Genomic DNA, 17,202 nt, shown 5'->3' with positions numbered 1-17,202 from the left:
GTCCGCCCCGTTTCTTACACGAATCAAATAAATTGGTACGTCCCCATTCCACGGGTCCGTGGGTCAAACGGGTCGGTTCGCGAGCCTAATTTTAAAAGAATTTCAATTTTAATAAAAATATAATACAATAAAATTAAGTTCAATACAAATGTCAATAAAATCTCAATAATTAGTCAATTACATCAATAAAATAAATAATGTCTTAACAAAAGAAAATCCAAGTAATAAATCTAAAATATAAAATTTAAACATTTCCAACAACAAAATGATTTCATATTTGAAGTAGCTTGAGTCTTCTCCATCTTTGATGTGAGCTATTTTTTATAATAAAAATATCTTGAAATATCTTTAAAAATATTTATTTAATAATTATTTCTGGCTTAAATGATAAGAATTGATATTTTTATTATTTATGGCTTGCAGATATGAAAATGATAAATTAAAAGAAAAAAAGATTGAGAAAATATCAAAAAGGAATATTTTTATCATGTTATCACTTATCTTTTTTTAATCTTTTATTTTTATCATCTTTTTGTATCTTGATCTTTTATCTTTATTATCTTTTAATTTAAATCTTTTATTTTTATTTTTAAATCTTTATCTTATCTAATATATTTCTTTATTTGTTGTTTTAAAAGAAAAGTTTAAAGTGAAAAAGAGAAAATCAAACCTAATATAATTGGGTCAAGGTCACATAAATCAATCTAATGTGGGCTGCGGGTAACCCGCGGACCCCGCAGGCCAAACCCGCATAGTCCACGGGTTAAGCGGGAAGGGTCCAAAAATGTGACATAACCATGGACGGTTTAAAAATATTGGTCCACAACCCGCGCGAACCGCGGGCCCCACGGGCCAATCCATGGACCTAGGCTCGTTTACCCTCCCCTATTTACACATGGTTGATAAGATTAGATCAGGACATTGCGAGAAGTATGCATAAAATTAGAAATGAAATAAATATTAACAGTCAAGTTTTGCTTCTCTAAATAAATATCATGACCAATAAAATATAAATCTTGTAGCTCAGACATGGAAGATTAATAGTCTCAAATTTCTTTGCCAAGAAGATGCTATGATACCTTTTCCACATAAAAGGAGCAAGTCATGCCTCTTATAGCATATGAAAGTGGAATCAGTACTTCTGTATAAAAAATAAAATTTAATTGATAGATCAGATAAGTGTTGAAAATATAATAGTAGACATAAAATTTTCCTTTAAAATGTTACAAAGGAAGTAGAACAACCATCAAAAGAAGCAAAGAAAATAACTAGAAGAATAAAATAATTAACTGAAAAAATAAAACAATTATAAAACAATCTATATTGATCTCTAGGTCGCAAAAGGACAGTGAACTATATGTAGATATTTTACTTCATCGCAATCCTTTAACAAAAAATATACGAAGTTGAATTAGGAGAAACACAACACTCAATATTGGGTATAAGCAATAAGTCAATTTAAATACTGCAAATAATCTAAATCCAAAACATTGAGAAAAGAAACATGGTTACCATTAGACATGGCAGCGGAACCCGACCCTGTGGGAACCGAATCAAACCCACCCCGACTTTGATGAATAAAAATCACGTTGATCGAATTCGGGGTCGGATTTGGGTTTTCCCCAATAACCCAAAACGGCTAAGGTGGGTATGGGATTACTGATATCCACCTCGACCCCAATCGCCCCAATTTGGAAAACCTAACTCCTAAAAGTATAAAACCTAATTTGCATCGCTACAGCTCCTCAGTCCTCACTCTACCTACCTCTCTCTATCTCTCACAAATTTACTCGCCGCTACAGCTCCTCAGTCCTCACTCTACCACTCTTGTACTTCGATCTCCTCTCCGATATCGATTTTGCCATAGACGAGGACACCAAGGTTTCTCTCTCTCTCTCTTAACCATCCATGGCATTGCTCTAGATAATTTTTTCTCCTTTTAACTTGGTTCCTTTGAACACTTTACTCTGCCCACTTGCTTTTCTTTTTCAAATCCATGACGGCAGCTTTGTTCTATTTGAGCTTTGTTCAACAGCAGTATAAAGGAAGGTGGAAGGAAGGCAAAAGGTTATCCTGGATCTATCATCCTTTTTGGCATCTACTCGAGGCAAGTTTGACATGCACAAGAGTCTCTCCTGGTGAATTTTTCCTTGTTTTTGAATCTATTGTTCAAGTTCTAGTTAACTACTCATCGTGGAGCTTTCTTTGTTTATAAGTATCACCCCTCTGTAGGGATTGTTAATAAATAACAGCAGAAATTTTATCCCAGCTCTACCACTATCCTTATGCTTGGTGAACTTGTATATTCCCTTTTCATGTCTCGTCTAAAAATTCATATTTGGCTCAAACTATACGACTGCTATGTGTTAATGTGTGGGATGAGGTTTTCGATTGTCCTTGGGTAATATTAACTTGTATAAAGAAGGGCAAATTGCAGCCGTTAGTCTAAGTGTTGTAGCTTGATAAATGTATGAGACTATTCTAAATTCCCTTTCATGAATGTTGGTTGCAGTAATTTTTATTCATCTAGAAGTTTCTTTTATAAAAAACCTTTTGGTTTTCATTGTTGGATCGAGTGGCCTCATAATAATTAAGAAGGGGGGTTGAATTAATTATTCCTAAACCTTTACTAATTAAAAAATTATTCTTCTAAGGCTTTTACTAAATTGTTAAGAGAATGAGGAGTAGAAGAGAAACTTAACAGAAAGTAAAAGCGGAAATTAAATGCACAACGGAAAGTAAAAGAGTATGGAAGAAGGAAACAAACACACAAGAGTTTTTATATTGGTTCGGCAACAACCCGTGCCTACATCCAGTCCCCAAGCGACCTGCGGTCCTTGAGATTTCTTTCAACCTTGTAAAAATCCTTTTACAAGCAAAGATCCACAAGGGATGTACCCTCCCTTGTTCTCTTTGAACCTAGTGGATGTACCCTCCACTAGAACTGATCCATAAGAGATGTACCCTCTCTTGTTCTCAGTCAAACCCAAGTAGATGTATCCTCTACTTGTACCACAAAGGATGTACCCTTCAATGTGTTAAGACAAAGATCTCAGGCTGTTAAACCTTTGATACTTTGTGAATGGGGATACAAAAGAATTCTCAGACAGTTAGTCCTTTGAACACTTTTGTATAAGGGAATGGAAAGAATCAAAAGAATTCTCAAACTGTGTCATTTTGAATTCTTTGACATGGGAGAAGGGAGACACAAAAAAATTCAGGCGGTTAGTCCTTTTTTATTTTGGAAAAGGGAGAAGAGAGACACAAAAACAACTCATGCGGTTAGTCCTTGGCGAATTCTTTTTGGCAAAGGAAGAAGGGAATGAAAAGATGAATAACACAAGTTTTCAAGGTTTAGAAAACCAGAAAACTTTAGAAAGCTTTTGGTACAAAGAAGAAGAAGAAGTTCAAAGAGATTCAAGGCTTGTAAAGGATTGTATAAGATTGATTGAAAAAGTATTGACTTGATTGAATTGAAAATGCAAAACAAAACCTTGCTTTTATAGACTCTTCATGTCTAGTCAAGAAGACCATTTAGATGAGTTATAACTTTTAGAAAAAAACTTAAAACCAATTTGAAAATGTCAAAAACCTTTTGAAGATTTACATCTTTTGATTTATTCAGAAACAGTCATTGGTAATCGATTACCAAATAAGTGTAATCGATTACACAAAGCTTTTATGTGAAAGGATGTGACTCTTCACATTTGAATTTGAATTTTCAACGTTCAAAGGCACTGGTAATCGATTACCAAAACATTGTAATCGATTACAGCTTTTTGAAAATAATTGGAACGTTGTAAATTCAATTTGAAAACTTTTTCAAAACAATTTTGCTACTGGTAATCGATTACAACAATCTGGTAATCGATTACCAGAGAGTAAAAACTCTTTGGTAAAAGGTTTTGTCAAAAACTCATGTGCTATTCAAAGTTTTGAAAAACTTTTTAATACTTATCTTGATTGAGTCTTCTCTTCATTCTTGAATCTTGAGTCTTGAATCTTGATCTTGATTCTTGATCTTGATTCTTGAGATCTTTGAACCTTGAATCTTGATTCTTGTCACTAGACTTTCTTCTTGAGTCTTGAATTCTTCTTGATTCTTATCTTAAACTCTTGAATTGTTCTTGATTCACTTGAGTTGTTCTTTGATTGATCTTTGAGCTTTTTGTCATCACCTTTGTCATCATCTTTTGTTATCATCATTGTTATCATCAAAACACCTTTGAATCACCTTTGATTCACCATGAAGCTTTGCTTCTACATTCATGAATGTTGCTTTTATTGTGTTGGTTGCAGTAATTTTTATTGTTGGCTGCAGTAATTTTTTATAAAAGCAAATTTGATCTAATTATAGATGATATCTTGGGTGACAGCAACTCCGAAACATACTAGCTACTCCTTCAACTAATTAATTGGTAAAATCTTGCCTGATGTTCATAAGCTTGAAACTTGAGTGCTACTGATATGAATATTGTGTGGATTTTCCTCAAAATGTGTCTACAGCTTATGAAATTTTATTTCGTTGGCTTCTTATGTTTTACTGTGGATCAGAATCAATTAATTATGAGTTACTTTCGGAAATGTCTTTGTACCATTTTTCTGTTCTGTTTGAAGTGATTCTCAACTTTTATGAGATTTAGTTTTGGTTATTGTTTAAGGTTATGTTTGGTTTTTGGTTTTCTAAATTCCCTTTCATGAATGATTGGTTACTTTGCAAGTATGTTGTATATTAAAAAATATTCTAAAACTCAATTTTATAAAATCAAAACTTGATTTATTTTTACAATTTCAATTTACAAACTTAAGTTTAATCCAACTATGAACTTAGTTAGAAACAAATTTAAATATTTTTAGTGAGAAAAAATAGTCTATAATATCTTCATAGAAAAAATTACTATCCATTAAGATTTAAGAGGAGTACACACTTCGTGTAACACACTTAGGATTTTTTTTTTGTACATGAAGAAAAAAAAAACAAAACAAATTTCTTCCCTTTACTAAAAGCCGCAAGGCAAGAAAATTAAAATAGTTGGTTGATTCACTCCCTCATACTAAATATGGCTAAAAGTATGATGAATAATAGGGCTAGCTAAAAGTCATTATAATAAAAATCAAATTGTTAAGTGTATCTTTGGCTACAAAAAGAGCCTTGACGTGTTCTGTTGTACCATCTAATTTTTGTTTAATTTTGTATACCCACATGTAATTTTTTTAAAAGGCAAAGCAAAATATACTATTGATGATAAAAAGTATTGGAAGCTAAGTCACAAGCTGTGAAATGTTTCCAATCCCACGTGAATGTATTGCCTTGATTTTTTGTATTATTTTTTAAATTGATTACCAATGAATGTTTTGCCTTGATTTTTTAAATAATTAGTTTACTGCTGATGTGCCATCATTTTCTTCTATTTTCTAAACCCTTTTTGCACCATTTTAATTATTGATTGGTCTTAATTGTCAATTAATTAGGCAGTTTTATTATTTGGGCTCATTTAGCTAATTTGATGTTTTTAATCTAATTTCAGGAATTAATGAAACAATGGGCTTAATCCGGATTTTGGTTGTGGACTTGAAGAGGGCAAATAAAGAAGCGCTTACCTTAATTAATTTCTAATTAGGAAATTTCGCAATTTTATTTTATGTTGTTCAGTGTTTATTTCGTTTTGGGCCAGAGTATTGTAATAGGGCCTAGTGACTTTGAGTGACTCTTTTTAAATAGTTGCCTTGGGATTCGTGCAGGGCATTCTATTCTGTTATGCTATTCATTATTCAGAGCTTGGTTTTAGGGTTTTCGTTTTTCTGTTTTGACGTTTCTGAGTTCGTAATGCAATTTTACGTTTTCTGCTTCTAATTACAATTTCGTTCTTGTTTCTTCTTCTACTCTCATTTACGTTTCTGTTCCATTTTACATTTCTGTTCGTTTACGTTTCTGTTCATTTACGTTTCCGTTCATTTACGTTTCTGCTTCATGTTTCAATTGCGTTCTCTGTTTGAATCCATGGAAGGCTGGATTTTCTGGTGTTGTTTCCTTTTGAGGACGAAGCCCAACTCTCTTTGAGGTTTCGCTTGTAATGTGGTTTCCTGGCAGTTCTCCCTTCACCAGTATCCCAAATTCGTGAATATTAATCAGTGCACGCTTCGTGTTCGATTAATTGCCTCTGAGCCTAACTTGCGTTCATGCTTAATGGACGAAGGGCTAACTGGTGTATGTGGTGCCTAATCATGTATTGAAAACCCTAAGTTGATTTTCGCTTAGTAAATTGAAATAGGGTTGGATTAAGTGGTTGACTGTTAGGGACGAATTCTCTAACCCAAGATAAGAGAATGGCTTCTGAATCAGAGGAAATAACCCGTTTTTAATATTAGTAGTTTCGAATTTCAGTTTACTTGTTCTGCTCTTTAATCACAAAACAAACAAACCCCCCCAATCGTTACTGTTACTGCAAGTATATTATGAACATTTGGTTTGTCACTGCTCGTTGGGAAACGACCTAGGATCACTTCCTAGTTACTGCATTTTCATGTTTATTTGATTCGGGTACGGCCTCGATCAAATTTGGCGCCGTTGCCGGGGAGCAGTGTCCAAAGGTTCATAATAGCTAGCTAGTGTTGTGTGTTTAATCCTTTCGTGTTTTATGTTTAATTGTTAGTATTGTGTTAGTATGTGTGTTAGTGTTGTTTAGTGTCCTGGTATTTTGTTTAATGTGTGTTATGTTTCAGTTTTTCCATTAAGCGTTTCCCCTGTTTCAATCTTGGTTGTTTTGCTGTGAAGATTGTGCTTGAAAACAGAGTAGTAGTAGAAATCAGCTTGCGAAAAAACAGAGTAGTAGTAGAAATCAATTAGAGACGGATTTTAGCGACCACCCATGCTGAATTATTTGAGATTTTTTGTTTTAGTAGCTAGGGTTGTTATTTTTGGCTGAATTTTTTTGTGGTAACTTCTTTTAATCCATATTGTGTGGGAAAAATAGCTAGAGCCTTTGGTTTGGTCAGATTTGAAAGTTCCAAAAAAACTAGCAAATTTTGTGTTTGTCAAAACTTCAAACGGCCATAACTTTTGCTCCGGTTATCAGAATCGCAATTATTATATATGCATTTGGGGTAGAAAAAAATTTCCTATGCCGTGGCAGCTTGCCATAGGCCGGCTGAGGTCTCCATCGTCCAAAAAAAGCGATTCTGTCAAAAGTTTTTTATTTTTCAAGTTTTATTCACTTATTTTTCTTAACCTACCATTTTTAGCTTTCATAGTTAGACTTTGAATTTTTGTCTGAAATTTTTTGTGCTATCTTCTCATCATTTTATAGGGTTGCTCACAAAATTTCAAGTCATTTGGATATCATTTGAGGGTAGCTGTAGTTCAAACCTACACCTTTATTTACATGACAAGGCAACTAGTTGTGTGTATGCTGAATGTAGTGTATGACTAGAGGCAATCCATCTGACTTACAACCCTTTGATCCTGAGATAGATAGGAAATTTCATAGATTAGTTAGGCATCATTTTATACCTTTTGATCATTCTGAGCATTCCATAACTGGTGAATCTGTGCATTCTGTTATTGGTGATTTTGAACATCCTGATCTTGAGCATTATAATTTTGAGCATTCTGATTCTGAGCATTCTGATTTTGCACATTCTGAGAACATGGCACAACCTCCACCTCGTGAGAGGACTCTAAGGGAAATGGCTGCACCTGATTTCACCTACGAAAGCTTGTGCATCCAATACCCTGATGAGGATGTCCCATATGTTCTTAAAACTGGACTAATTCATTTGCTTCCAAAGTTTCATGGCCTTGCAGGTGAAGACCCGCACAAACATTTGAAGGAATTTCATATTGTCTGCTCCACCATGAAACCCCCAGATGTCCAAGAGGATCATATATTTCTGAAGGCTTTTCCTCATTCTTTAGAGGGAGTGGCAAAGGACTGGCTGTATTACCTTGCTCCAAGGTCCATCACGAGCTGGGATGACCTGAAGAGAGTATTCTTAGAAAAAATTTTCCCTGCTTCCAGGACCACAGCCATCAGGAAAGATATCTCAAGTATTATACAACTCAGTGGAGAGAGCCTGTATGAGTACTGGGAGCGATTTAAGAAACTATGTGCCAGTTGCCCTCACCATCAGATTTCAGAACAACTTCTTCTCCAATATTTTTATGAAGGACTCAGTAATATGGAGAGAAGTATGATAGATGCTGCCAGTGGTGGAGCCCTTGGAGACATGACTCCTGCTGAAGCCAGAAATTTAATTGAGAAGATGGCCTCCAACTCTCAGCAGTTTAGCGCCAGAAATGATGCCATAGTCATTAGAGGAGTGCATGAGGTAGCTACAAACCCATCTGCATCATCTGAAACTAAGAAGCTTGAAGGCAAACTGGATGCATTGGTTAACTTGGTAACCCAGCTGGCCTTGAATCAGAAATCTGTACCTGTCGCAAGGGTTTGTGGTTTGTGCTCCTCTGCTGACCACCATATAGACCTTTGCCCTTCCATGCAGCAACCTGGAGCAATTGAGCAGCCTGAAGCTTATGCTGCAAATATTTACAATAGACCTCCTCAACCTCAGCAGCAAAATCAACCACAGCAGAACAATTATGACCTTTCCAGCAATAGATACAACCCTGGATGGAGGAATCACCCTAACCTCAGATGGTCTAGCCCTCAGCAACAACAGCAGCCTGCTCCTTCCTTCCAAAATGCTGCTGGCCCAAGTAGACCATACATTCCTCCACCAATCCAACAACAGCAACAACCCCAGAAACAGCCAACAGTTGAGGCCCCTCCACAACCTTCCCTCGAAGAACTTGTGAGGCAAATGACTATGCAGAACATGCAGTTTCAGCAAGAGACCAGAGCCTCCATTCAGAGCTTAACCAATCAGATGGGACAATTGGCTACCCAATTGAATCAACAACAGTCCCAGAATTCTGACAAGCTGCCTTCTCAAGCTGTCCAAAATCCCAAAAATGTCAGTGCCATTTCATTGAGGTCGGGAAAGCAATGTCAAGGACCTCAACCCGTAGCACCTTCCTCATCTGCAAATGAACCTGCCAAACTTCACTCTATTCCAGAAAAAGGTGATGACAAAAATTTACCTAACAATTTCTGTGCAGGTGAATCTTCTTCCACAGGTAATTCTGATTTGCAGAAGCAGCACATTCCCCCTCTTCCATTCCCTCCAAGAGCAGTTTCCAACAAAAAAATGGAAGAGGCAGAGAAAGAGATCTTGGAAACGTTTAGAAAGGTAGAGGTAAACATACCTCTGTTGGATGCAATAAAGCAAATTCCAAGATATGCCAAATTCTTGAAGGAGCTGTGCACTAATAAGCGGAAGCTTAAAGGAAGTGAACGGATTAGCATGGACAGAAATGTCTCCGCATTGATTGGTAAATCTGTTCCTCAAATTCCTGAAAAATGCAAAGATCCAGGTACATTCAGCATACCTTGTATCATAGGGAATAGTAAGTTTGACAATGCCATGCTAGATTTAGGAGCTTCTGTTAGTGTTATGCCTCTGTCTATTTTTAATTCTCTATCTCTAGGTCCCTTGCAGTCAACTGATGTGGTAATTCATTTAGCTAACAGAAGTGTTGCCTATCCTGTTGGTTTCATAGAAGATGTCTTAGTTAGAGTTGGTGAACTGATTTTCCCTGTTGATTTTTATATCTTGAATATGGAAGATGGATTTTCTCAAGGATCAGTTCCCATCATTCTAGGCAGACCCTTTATGAAAACTGCTAGAACTAAGATAGATGTTTATGCAGGCACACTGTCCATGGAGTTTGGTGATATAACTGTTCATTTTAATATTCTGGATGCTATGAAATACCCATCTGAAGATCTTTCTGTATTTCGTGCTGAAATAATTGACCATGTTGTTGATGAATACATGACTGATCTTTATTCTAATCTGCATGCCTCTCACTCTTCATGCATTGAGTCTGAAATTGTACTTGATCATATGTCTGAATTTGATGCTGAGAGTGAATCTGAGAGTGATATTGATTGCATGCCTGGTGGTGGTGTTTTACCTCTTGAGATTGATTTTACTGAGTCAGATAGGACTAACCATGTTTCAGGAAGTACACATACCTCTGACTTTCTTTATGAGGTCAAGGCTGAGAAACCATCTCCTTCTACCACTGTCCAACCGACCACACCAGAATTGAAGCCTCTGCCATCAAATTTAAAATACGCTTACTTGGATGATAGCAAGAGTTTTCCAGTGATTATATCTGCCTCCCTTGCTGATGAGCAAGAGGAGAAGTTGTTGTCAGTTCTCAAGAAGCATAAGAAGGCTATAGGCTGGACCCTGGCGGACATTCCTGGTATTAGCCCATCCACATGTATGCATCGAATAAATTTAGAGGATGGAGCTAAACCAGTAAGACAGCCACAGAGAAGACTCAACCCGGTGATTCTTGATGTAGTGAAGAAGGAGATAACCAAGCTTTTGCAAGCTGGAATCATTTATCCTATCTCCGACAGCCAATGGGTGAGTCCCGTCCAGGTAGTCCCGAAAAAGACTGGCCTCACAGTGATCAGAAATGAGAAGGAGGAGCTGATTCCTACTCGGGTGCAGAACAGTTGGAGAGTCTGCATTGACTATAGGAGGCTGAACCAGGTTACCAAAAAGGACCATTTTCCCCTGCCATTCATTGACCAGATGCTTGAACGCCTGGCAGGTAAATCCCACTACTGTTTCCTTGATGGTTTTTCTGGTTATATGCAAATTACTATTGCTCCTGAGGATCAGGAAAAGACCACATTCACCTGCCCCTTCGGCACTTTTGCTTATAGGAGGATGCCTTTCGGCCTGTGCAATGCCCCTGGTACCTTCCAGCGATGCATGATTAGTATTTTCAGTGATTTTTTAGAAAATTGCATAGAGGTGTTTATGGATGATTTCACTGTATATGGATCCTCTTTTGATGGTTGTTTGAATAGTTTGGAAAAAGTTTTGAATAGATGCATTGAAACTAACCTTGTTCTAAATTTTGAAAAATGTCATTTTATGGTTGAGCAAGGTATAGTTTTAGGCCACATTATTTCCAATAAGGGTATTGAAGTAGATCCTGCAAAAATTTCTGTTATTTCACAATTGCCTTACCCCTCTTGTGTGCGAGAGGTGCGATCTTTTCTTGGTCATGCAGGATTCTACAGGCGCTTTATAAGGGATTTTAGCAAAGTAGCCCTTCCACTGTCCAACTTTTTGCAAAAGGAGGTGGAGTTTGACTTTAATGACAAATGCAAAGAGGCTTTTGATTGCCTCAAAAGAGCGTTGACTACCACCCCCATCATCCAGGCACCCGATTGGACAGCCCCTTTTGAGCTTATGTGTGATGCATCAAATTATGCATTGGGAGCTGTCCTTGCTCAGAAAATTGATAAATTGCCCAGGGTGATATATTATGCTTCTAGGACTTTAGATGCTGCCCAAGCAAATTATACTACTACTGAGAAAGAGCTTCTAGCCATAGTTTTTGCTCTTGAAAAATTTCGATCTTATTTGCTTGGTACTCGCATTATTGTTTATACTGACCATGCAGCTCTAAAGTACTTGTTGAAGAAGGCTGATTCTAAGCCTAGGTTGATCCGATGGATGCTCTGGCTCCAAGAGTTTGACTTGGAGATCCGTGATAGGAGCGGAGCATAAAATCTAGTTGCTGATCATTTGAGTCGGATCGAACGTGTCTCTGATGCAGATTCACCTATTCGGGATGATTTCCCGGATGATCATTTGTATATATTGTATAGTATTTCTGACTCTCTTTCTACTCCCTGGTTTGCTAACATTGTCAATTATTTAGTTGCCTCTGTTTTTCCTCCCTTAGCATCTAAGGCCCAAAAAGATAAGATTAAAAGTGATGCTAAGCATTTTATTTGGGATGACCCCTACTTGTGGAAATTATGCAGTGATCAGGTCATTAGACGGTGCATTCCAGATCATGAGACTGACTCAGTCCTGCAGTTCTGTCATTCTTCCGCACCGGGAGGTCATCTGGGTGTTCAAAGGACAGCTCGCAAAGTGCTTGATTGTAGTTTTTATTGGCCCACCATCTTTAAAGATGCGTGGAAGATCTGCAGCACTTGTGAGCAGTGTCAGAGAGCAGGAAATACACTTACATGGAGACAACAAATGCCTCAGCAACCTATGTTATTCTGTGAGGTGTTTGATGTCTGGGGTATAGATTTCATGGGACCTTTTCCTGTCTCTTTTGGTTATGTTTACATTCTCCTTGCAGTTGACTATGTTTCAAAATGGGTGGAAGCCAAGCCCACTAGAACTAATGATGCTAAAGTTGTCGCAGACTTTGTCAGGTCTAATCTGTTTTGCAGGTTTGGAGTACCTAAAGCAATTGTTAGTGATCAAGGAACCCATTTTTGCAACAGGACAATGCATGCCCTGCTTAAAAAGTACGGGGTGGTACACAGGGTATTCACACCATACCACCCCCAGACTAATGGACAGGCAGAAATTTCTAACAGGGAAATCAAGAGAATTCTATAGAAGATTGTGCAGCCAAGCAGGAAAGATTGGAGTACCAGGCTTGATGATGCTCTCTGGGCACATCGGACTGCCTACAAAGCACCCATAGGAATGTCTCCTTATCGGGTTGTCTTTGGAAAGGCATGTCATCTTCCAGTGGAAATTGAGCACAAAGCATACTGGGCAGTGAAGACTTGCAACTTCTCTATGGATCAAGCTGGCGAGGAAAGGAAGTTGCAACTGAGTGAGTTAGATGAAATCCGCCTAGAAGCCTACGAGAATGCCAAGTTCTACAAAGAAAAGACCAAGAAGTTCCATGATAGCATGATAGTTAAAAAAGACTTCGTGGTTGGGCAAAAAGTGTTATTGTATAATTCTAGGCTTGGACTCATGAGTGGTAAGTTGAGGTCTAAGTGGATTGGTCCTTTTGTTGTTACTAATGTTTTTCCTTATGGTACAGTTGAGATCAAAAGCGACTCCACAAACAAGAGCTTCAAGGTCAATGGACATCGACTTAAGCCATTCCTCACGAACCCTTCTTTAGTGGACGTAGTGGTAGAAGAGACTTCCTTACTCCACCCTACTCTTCCTCCACCATGACTTAGGGAGTTTTTCTTTTCCTATCTCCTTCTTTGCTTTTATTACACTTGTCCGATTCTCTTTGATGATTTAATTGTTTTTAATCTTTTAATTGTGCTACATTGAGGACAATGTGTTGTTTAAGTATGGGGGGGGGGGGGGAGTGTTCTTTGGTTTTGCTAGTTTTGTTGGTTTTGTTAATTTGTTAGTTGTGTTAATTTGTTAATGTTGTTAGTTTTGTCGGATTTTCAGTTTAATATTTTGGGTCAATTTCATGTGCACGTACGACTTTGCATGTTTTTCTTTGAATTATAGGATATGTTCAAGAAATGGGTAATTGTTTTGAAAATAAAAGTTCTTGACATTTTGTGACTTGAAATCCTTGATTCTTCTCTACATGTCATGATAGTTTTGAAAGCTCAATTTGAAAGTGATGATTTTACCTTTGTGAGAATTTGAGCCATCCATCATTATAATCATTTGGTGTGTTTTGCCCCATTGATTGCTTGCACAATAGCCTTGGCTTGATTCTTGTTGATGCGTCCTAATTCACATGCATATTTGGAAATGATTAAGGCAATTTTGTTCTTATAAGCTTCTAGCCAAATGGACTTACCTTGAATTAATTCCTTTGATAGCCCTTTTGAGCCTTGTTTCCCTTTCCTTGTTTTGAAGCTCACTACAAGCCTTAAGTGAAAAACCATGATATTACCATATCCTTAAGGAATTTTGGAGCTTTGGAATTGTTTTGGGAATAAGTGTGGGGGGGTTTTGTTTCATTGGACAACTTGTTTTGTTGGCTATGCTTCATGATGTATTTTGGGTCATACTTGACGTACATTGTATATTGGTTAAATGTTGGACATGTTGAATGAAATGTTGTTTCTCAAAGGCCAAAGAGTAAAAAAAAGAAAAAGAAAAAGAAAAAGAAAAGCAATAAAGTTGAGTGAATAAGATCTTAAATGGCACAAGAATGATGAAACTCTTGGTTCTACTCTTCATGTTTAATTTTTATCTTTACTTCTTTATATTTTCTTTTTTTTTTAATATGCACTTATTCCCCTTTGCTCCTCTATTCCTTTAGGATTTAGCCACTTATTCCATATTTCTCCATACCTTGTCCTTGGCCCCATTACAACCTTAAAAGACCTTTTGATCCTCATGTGCTTGTGTTTATGGGTTGATTGTCAATTTTAGAATCTTGCCAAGTTTATGTGGTGTTTGCTTTCATGGGTGCTTTGAGGGTAAATAGTAGCCTAGACACTTGAGAGATAGAGTGTATATCTTGTGAGGCTTTATCACTTTTCATTCTTGAGCTGATTAACTATTTTGCCATGATTGGGTTGCTTGGATGATTTTCATGAATGTCTTGACTTTTTGGATCTCCTTATGTTAGATGTTACCCATTCCTTTCATTCCTTGATGTTCATTGAGAAATATGTGAATGTTTTTGTTTGTCTCCCTTTCATATCCTTGGATTTTGTTCTTTGTTTCATTTTGCCCAGGAGTGCAAAAGGCTAAGTATGGGGGGTTTTGATGTGCCATCATTTTCTTCTATTTTCTAAACCCTTTCTGCACCATTTTAATTATTGATTGGTCTTAATTGTCAATTAATTAGGCAGTTTTATTATTTGGGCTCATTTAGCTAATTTGATGTTTTTAATCTAATTTCAGGAATTAATGAAACATTGGGCTTAATCCGGATTTTGGTTGTGGACTTGAAGAGGGCAAATAAAGAAGCGCTTACCTTAGTTAATTTCTAATTAGGAAATTTCGCAATTTTATTTTATGTTGTTCAGTGTTTATTTCGTTTTGGGCCAGAGTATTGTAATAGGGCCCAGTGACTTTGAGTGACTCTTTTTAAATAGCTGCCTTGGGATTCGTGCAGGGCATTCTATTCTGTTATGCTATTCATTATTCAGAGCTTGGTTTTAGGGTTTTTGTTTTTCTGTTTTGACGTTTCTGAGTTCGTAATGCAATTTTACGTTTTCTGCTTCTAATTACAATTTCGTTCTTGTTTCTTCTTCTACTCTCATTTACGTTTCTGTTCCATTTTACATATCTGTTCGTTTACGTTTCTGTTCATTTACGTTGCCGTTCATTTACGTTTCTGCTTCATGTTTCAATTGCGTTCTCTGTTTGAATCCATGGAAGGCTAGATTTTCTGGTGTTGTTTCCTTTTGAGGACGAAGCCCAACTCTCTTTGAGGTTTCGCTTGTAATGTGGTTTCCTGGCAGTTCTCCCTTCACCAGTATCCCAAATTCGTGAATATTAATCAGTGCACGCTTCGTGTTCGATTAATTGCCTCTGAGCCTAACTTGCGTTCATGCTTAATGGACGAAGGGCTAACTGGTGTATGTGGTGCCTAATCATGTATTGAAAACCCTAAGTTGATTTTCGCTTAGTAAATTGAAATAGGGTTGGATTAAGTGGTTGACTGTTAGGGACGAATTCTCTAACCCAAGATAAGAGAATGGCTTCTGAATCAGAGGAAATAACCCGTTTTTAATATTAGTAGTTTCGAATTTCAGTTTACTTGTTCTGCTCTTTAATCACAAAACAAACAAACCCCCCCCCCCCCCAATCGTTATTGTTACTGCAAGTATATTATGAACATTTGGTTTGTCACTGCTCGTTGGGAAACGACCTAGGATCACTTCCTAGTTACTGCATTTTCATGTTTACTTGATTCGGGTACGAGGATGTTTTTTGTCAATGTGAGGATGTTTTTTGTCGATTAAAGCAACGAAAGGTCTCAATATACTTGTTTGCCAAGTACTTTACAGTGGCAATTTGCAAAGGATGTTTGTGGGAGATTGAAGTTGTTCAATACTATCATTGAATTATTTTCTTCTACTAAACATCCAACTGTTAATTTGTATTTTCCAAATATATGTGAGATTAAGTTGGCAATCAAACAATGGATTACCTCTCCTAACCCAATGATTCAACAAATGACAAAAAATATGATGATCAAATTTGATAAATATTGGGGTGTGATTCATAATGTGATGGGAGTTGCCACTGTTTTAGATCCTAGGTACAAGATGGAGTTGCTTGAGTATTATTATGAAAAGTTGTATGAACATGACTCTTTTACTCAAGTGAGGTGCATTCAACAATTGTGTTATGACTTAGTTTGTGATTACCAAATGAAAATGAACAAAAACTCTTTTGGTGGTAATGTTGGTGATGTTACTGGTAGTGAAGTTGTTGGTGATGCATTATCTAAGTATGATAGATTTATTATAAGGAAAAAAAAGGGCTAGAAGTTCTTATGTTAAATCAAAGTTAGACCACTATTTAGAAGAAAAGGTTTTACCAAGAGCTGTTGACTTTGATATTTTGATGTGGTGGAAGTTTAATGGTGTCAAGTATCCAACACTTCAAGCAATTGCTAAGGATATATTAGCTATTCCGGTATCTACCGTAGCTTCAGAATCCATATTTAGCACTGGTGGTCAAATATTAAGCCCACATCATAGTCGACTTCAATGGACTACTTTAGAGGCTTTAATGTGCGCTAGAAGTTGGTTGTGGAGTGCTGAAAATACTGGTAAAGTTTTATTCATATATGTTGTTAAATTGATATTTGTGATTATTCAAGAACTAATACTTGTAATGTATTTTTATAGGTTCTATGAGCTATAAAGTTGTTGTTGAATGTGCTACTGTAATGAATGAAATGGTTTCAGATGATGAAGGTAAATAATGTTCTAAATTTCATTTTTTTATTATATAATATAAGCTTTTGTTCTAATTTTTATTTCTTTTATGCAGGTAGAATGATGGATGCTGGTGGCCCTGATTAGGAGGAATGAGTAACATTTATTTGCTGAACAATTTAAGTTGTTTCTTTTTTTATTATGTAATTTGAAAGAATGAAACATGTTTAAGTTGTTGAACAGAATCATATGCTAAACAGAATGAAACATGTTGAAGGACAACCAACATAGTATATCAGTATCTCTTTTTTTGCTAAACAGAATCATATGCTACTTATTGTTGGGACAACATATATTTAGATGGTACTCTATTTTGGGGGAAAATAAATATGCATGTCCTTAATTCCTCATGCAACACCCAAATTTTATGATTTTAATTGAATTGATTGATTTGTTTTAGTAA

The 17,202-nt window shown here is 36.5% G+C and overlaps 1 non-coding gene across 1 annotated transcript; it reads right to left on the bottom strand.

The window, feature by feature from the left end:
• Positions 1 to 8,025: 8,025 nt before the first annotated feature.
• Positions 8,026 to 8,132, bottom strand: LOC114417566. The gene has a single exon (XR_003667827.1). It is a non-coding gene; the product is annotated as a small nucleolar RNA R71 (small nucleolar RNA).
• Between the last annotated feature and the right edge of the window lie 9,070 nt (positions 8,133 to 17,202).

This window comes from Glycine soja, chromosome 6, assembly GCF_004193775.1.
Source record: "Glycine soja cultivar W05 chromosome 6, ASM419377v2, whole genome shotgun sequence".
NCBI lineage: Eukaryota > Viridiplantae > Streptophyta > Magnoliopsida > Fabales > Fabaceae > Glycine > Glycine soja.
The sequence above is the reverse complement of the archived record's forward strand: the minus strand, read 5'-3'. Positions and strand labels throughout refer to the sequence as shown.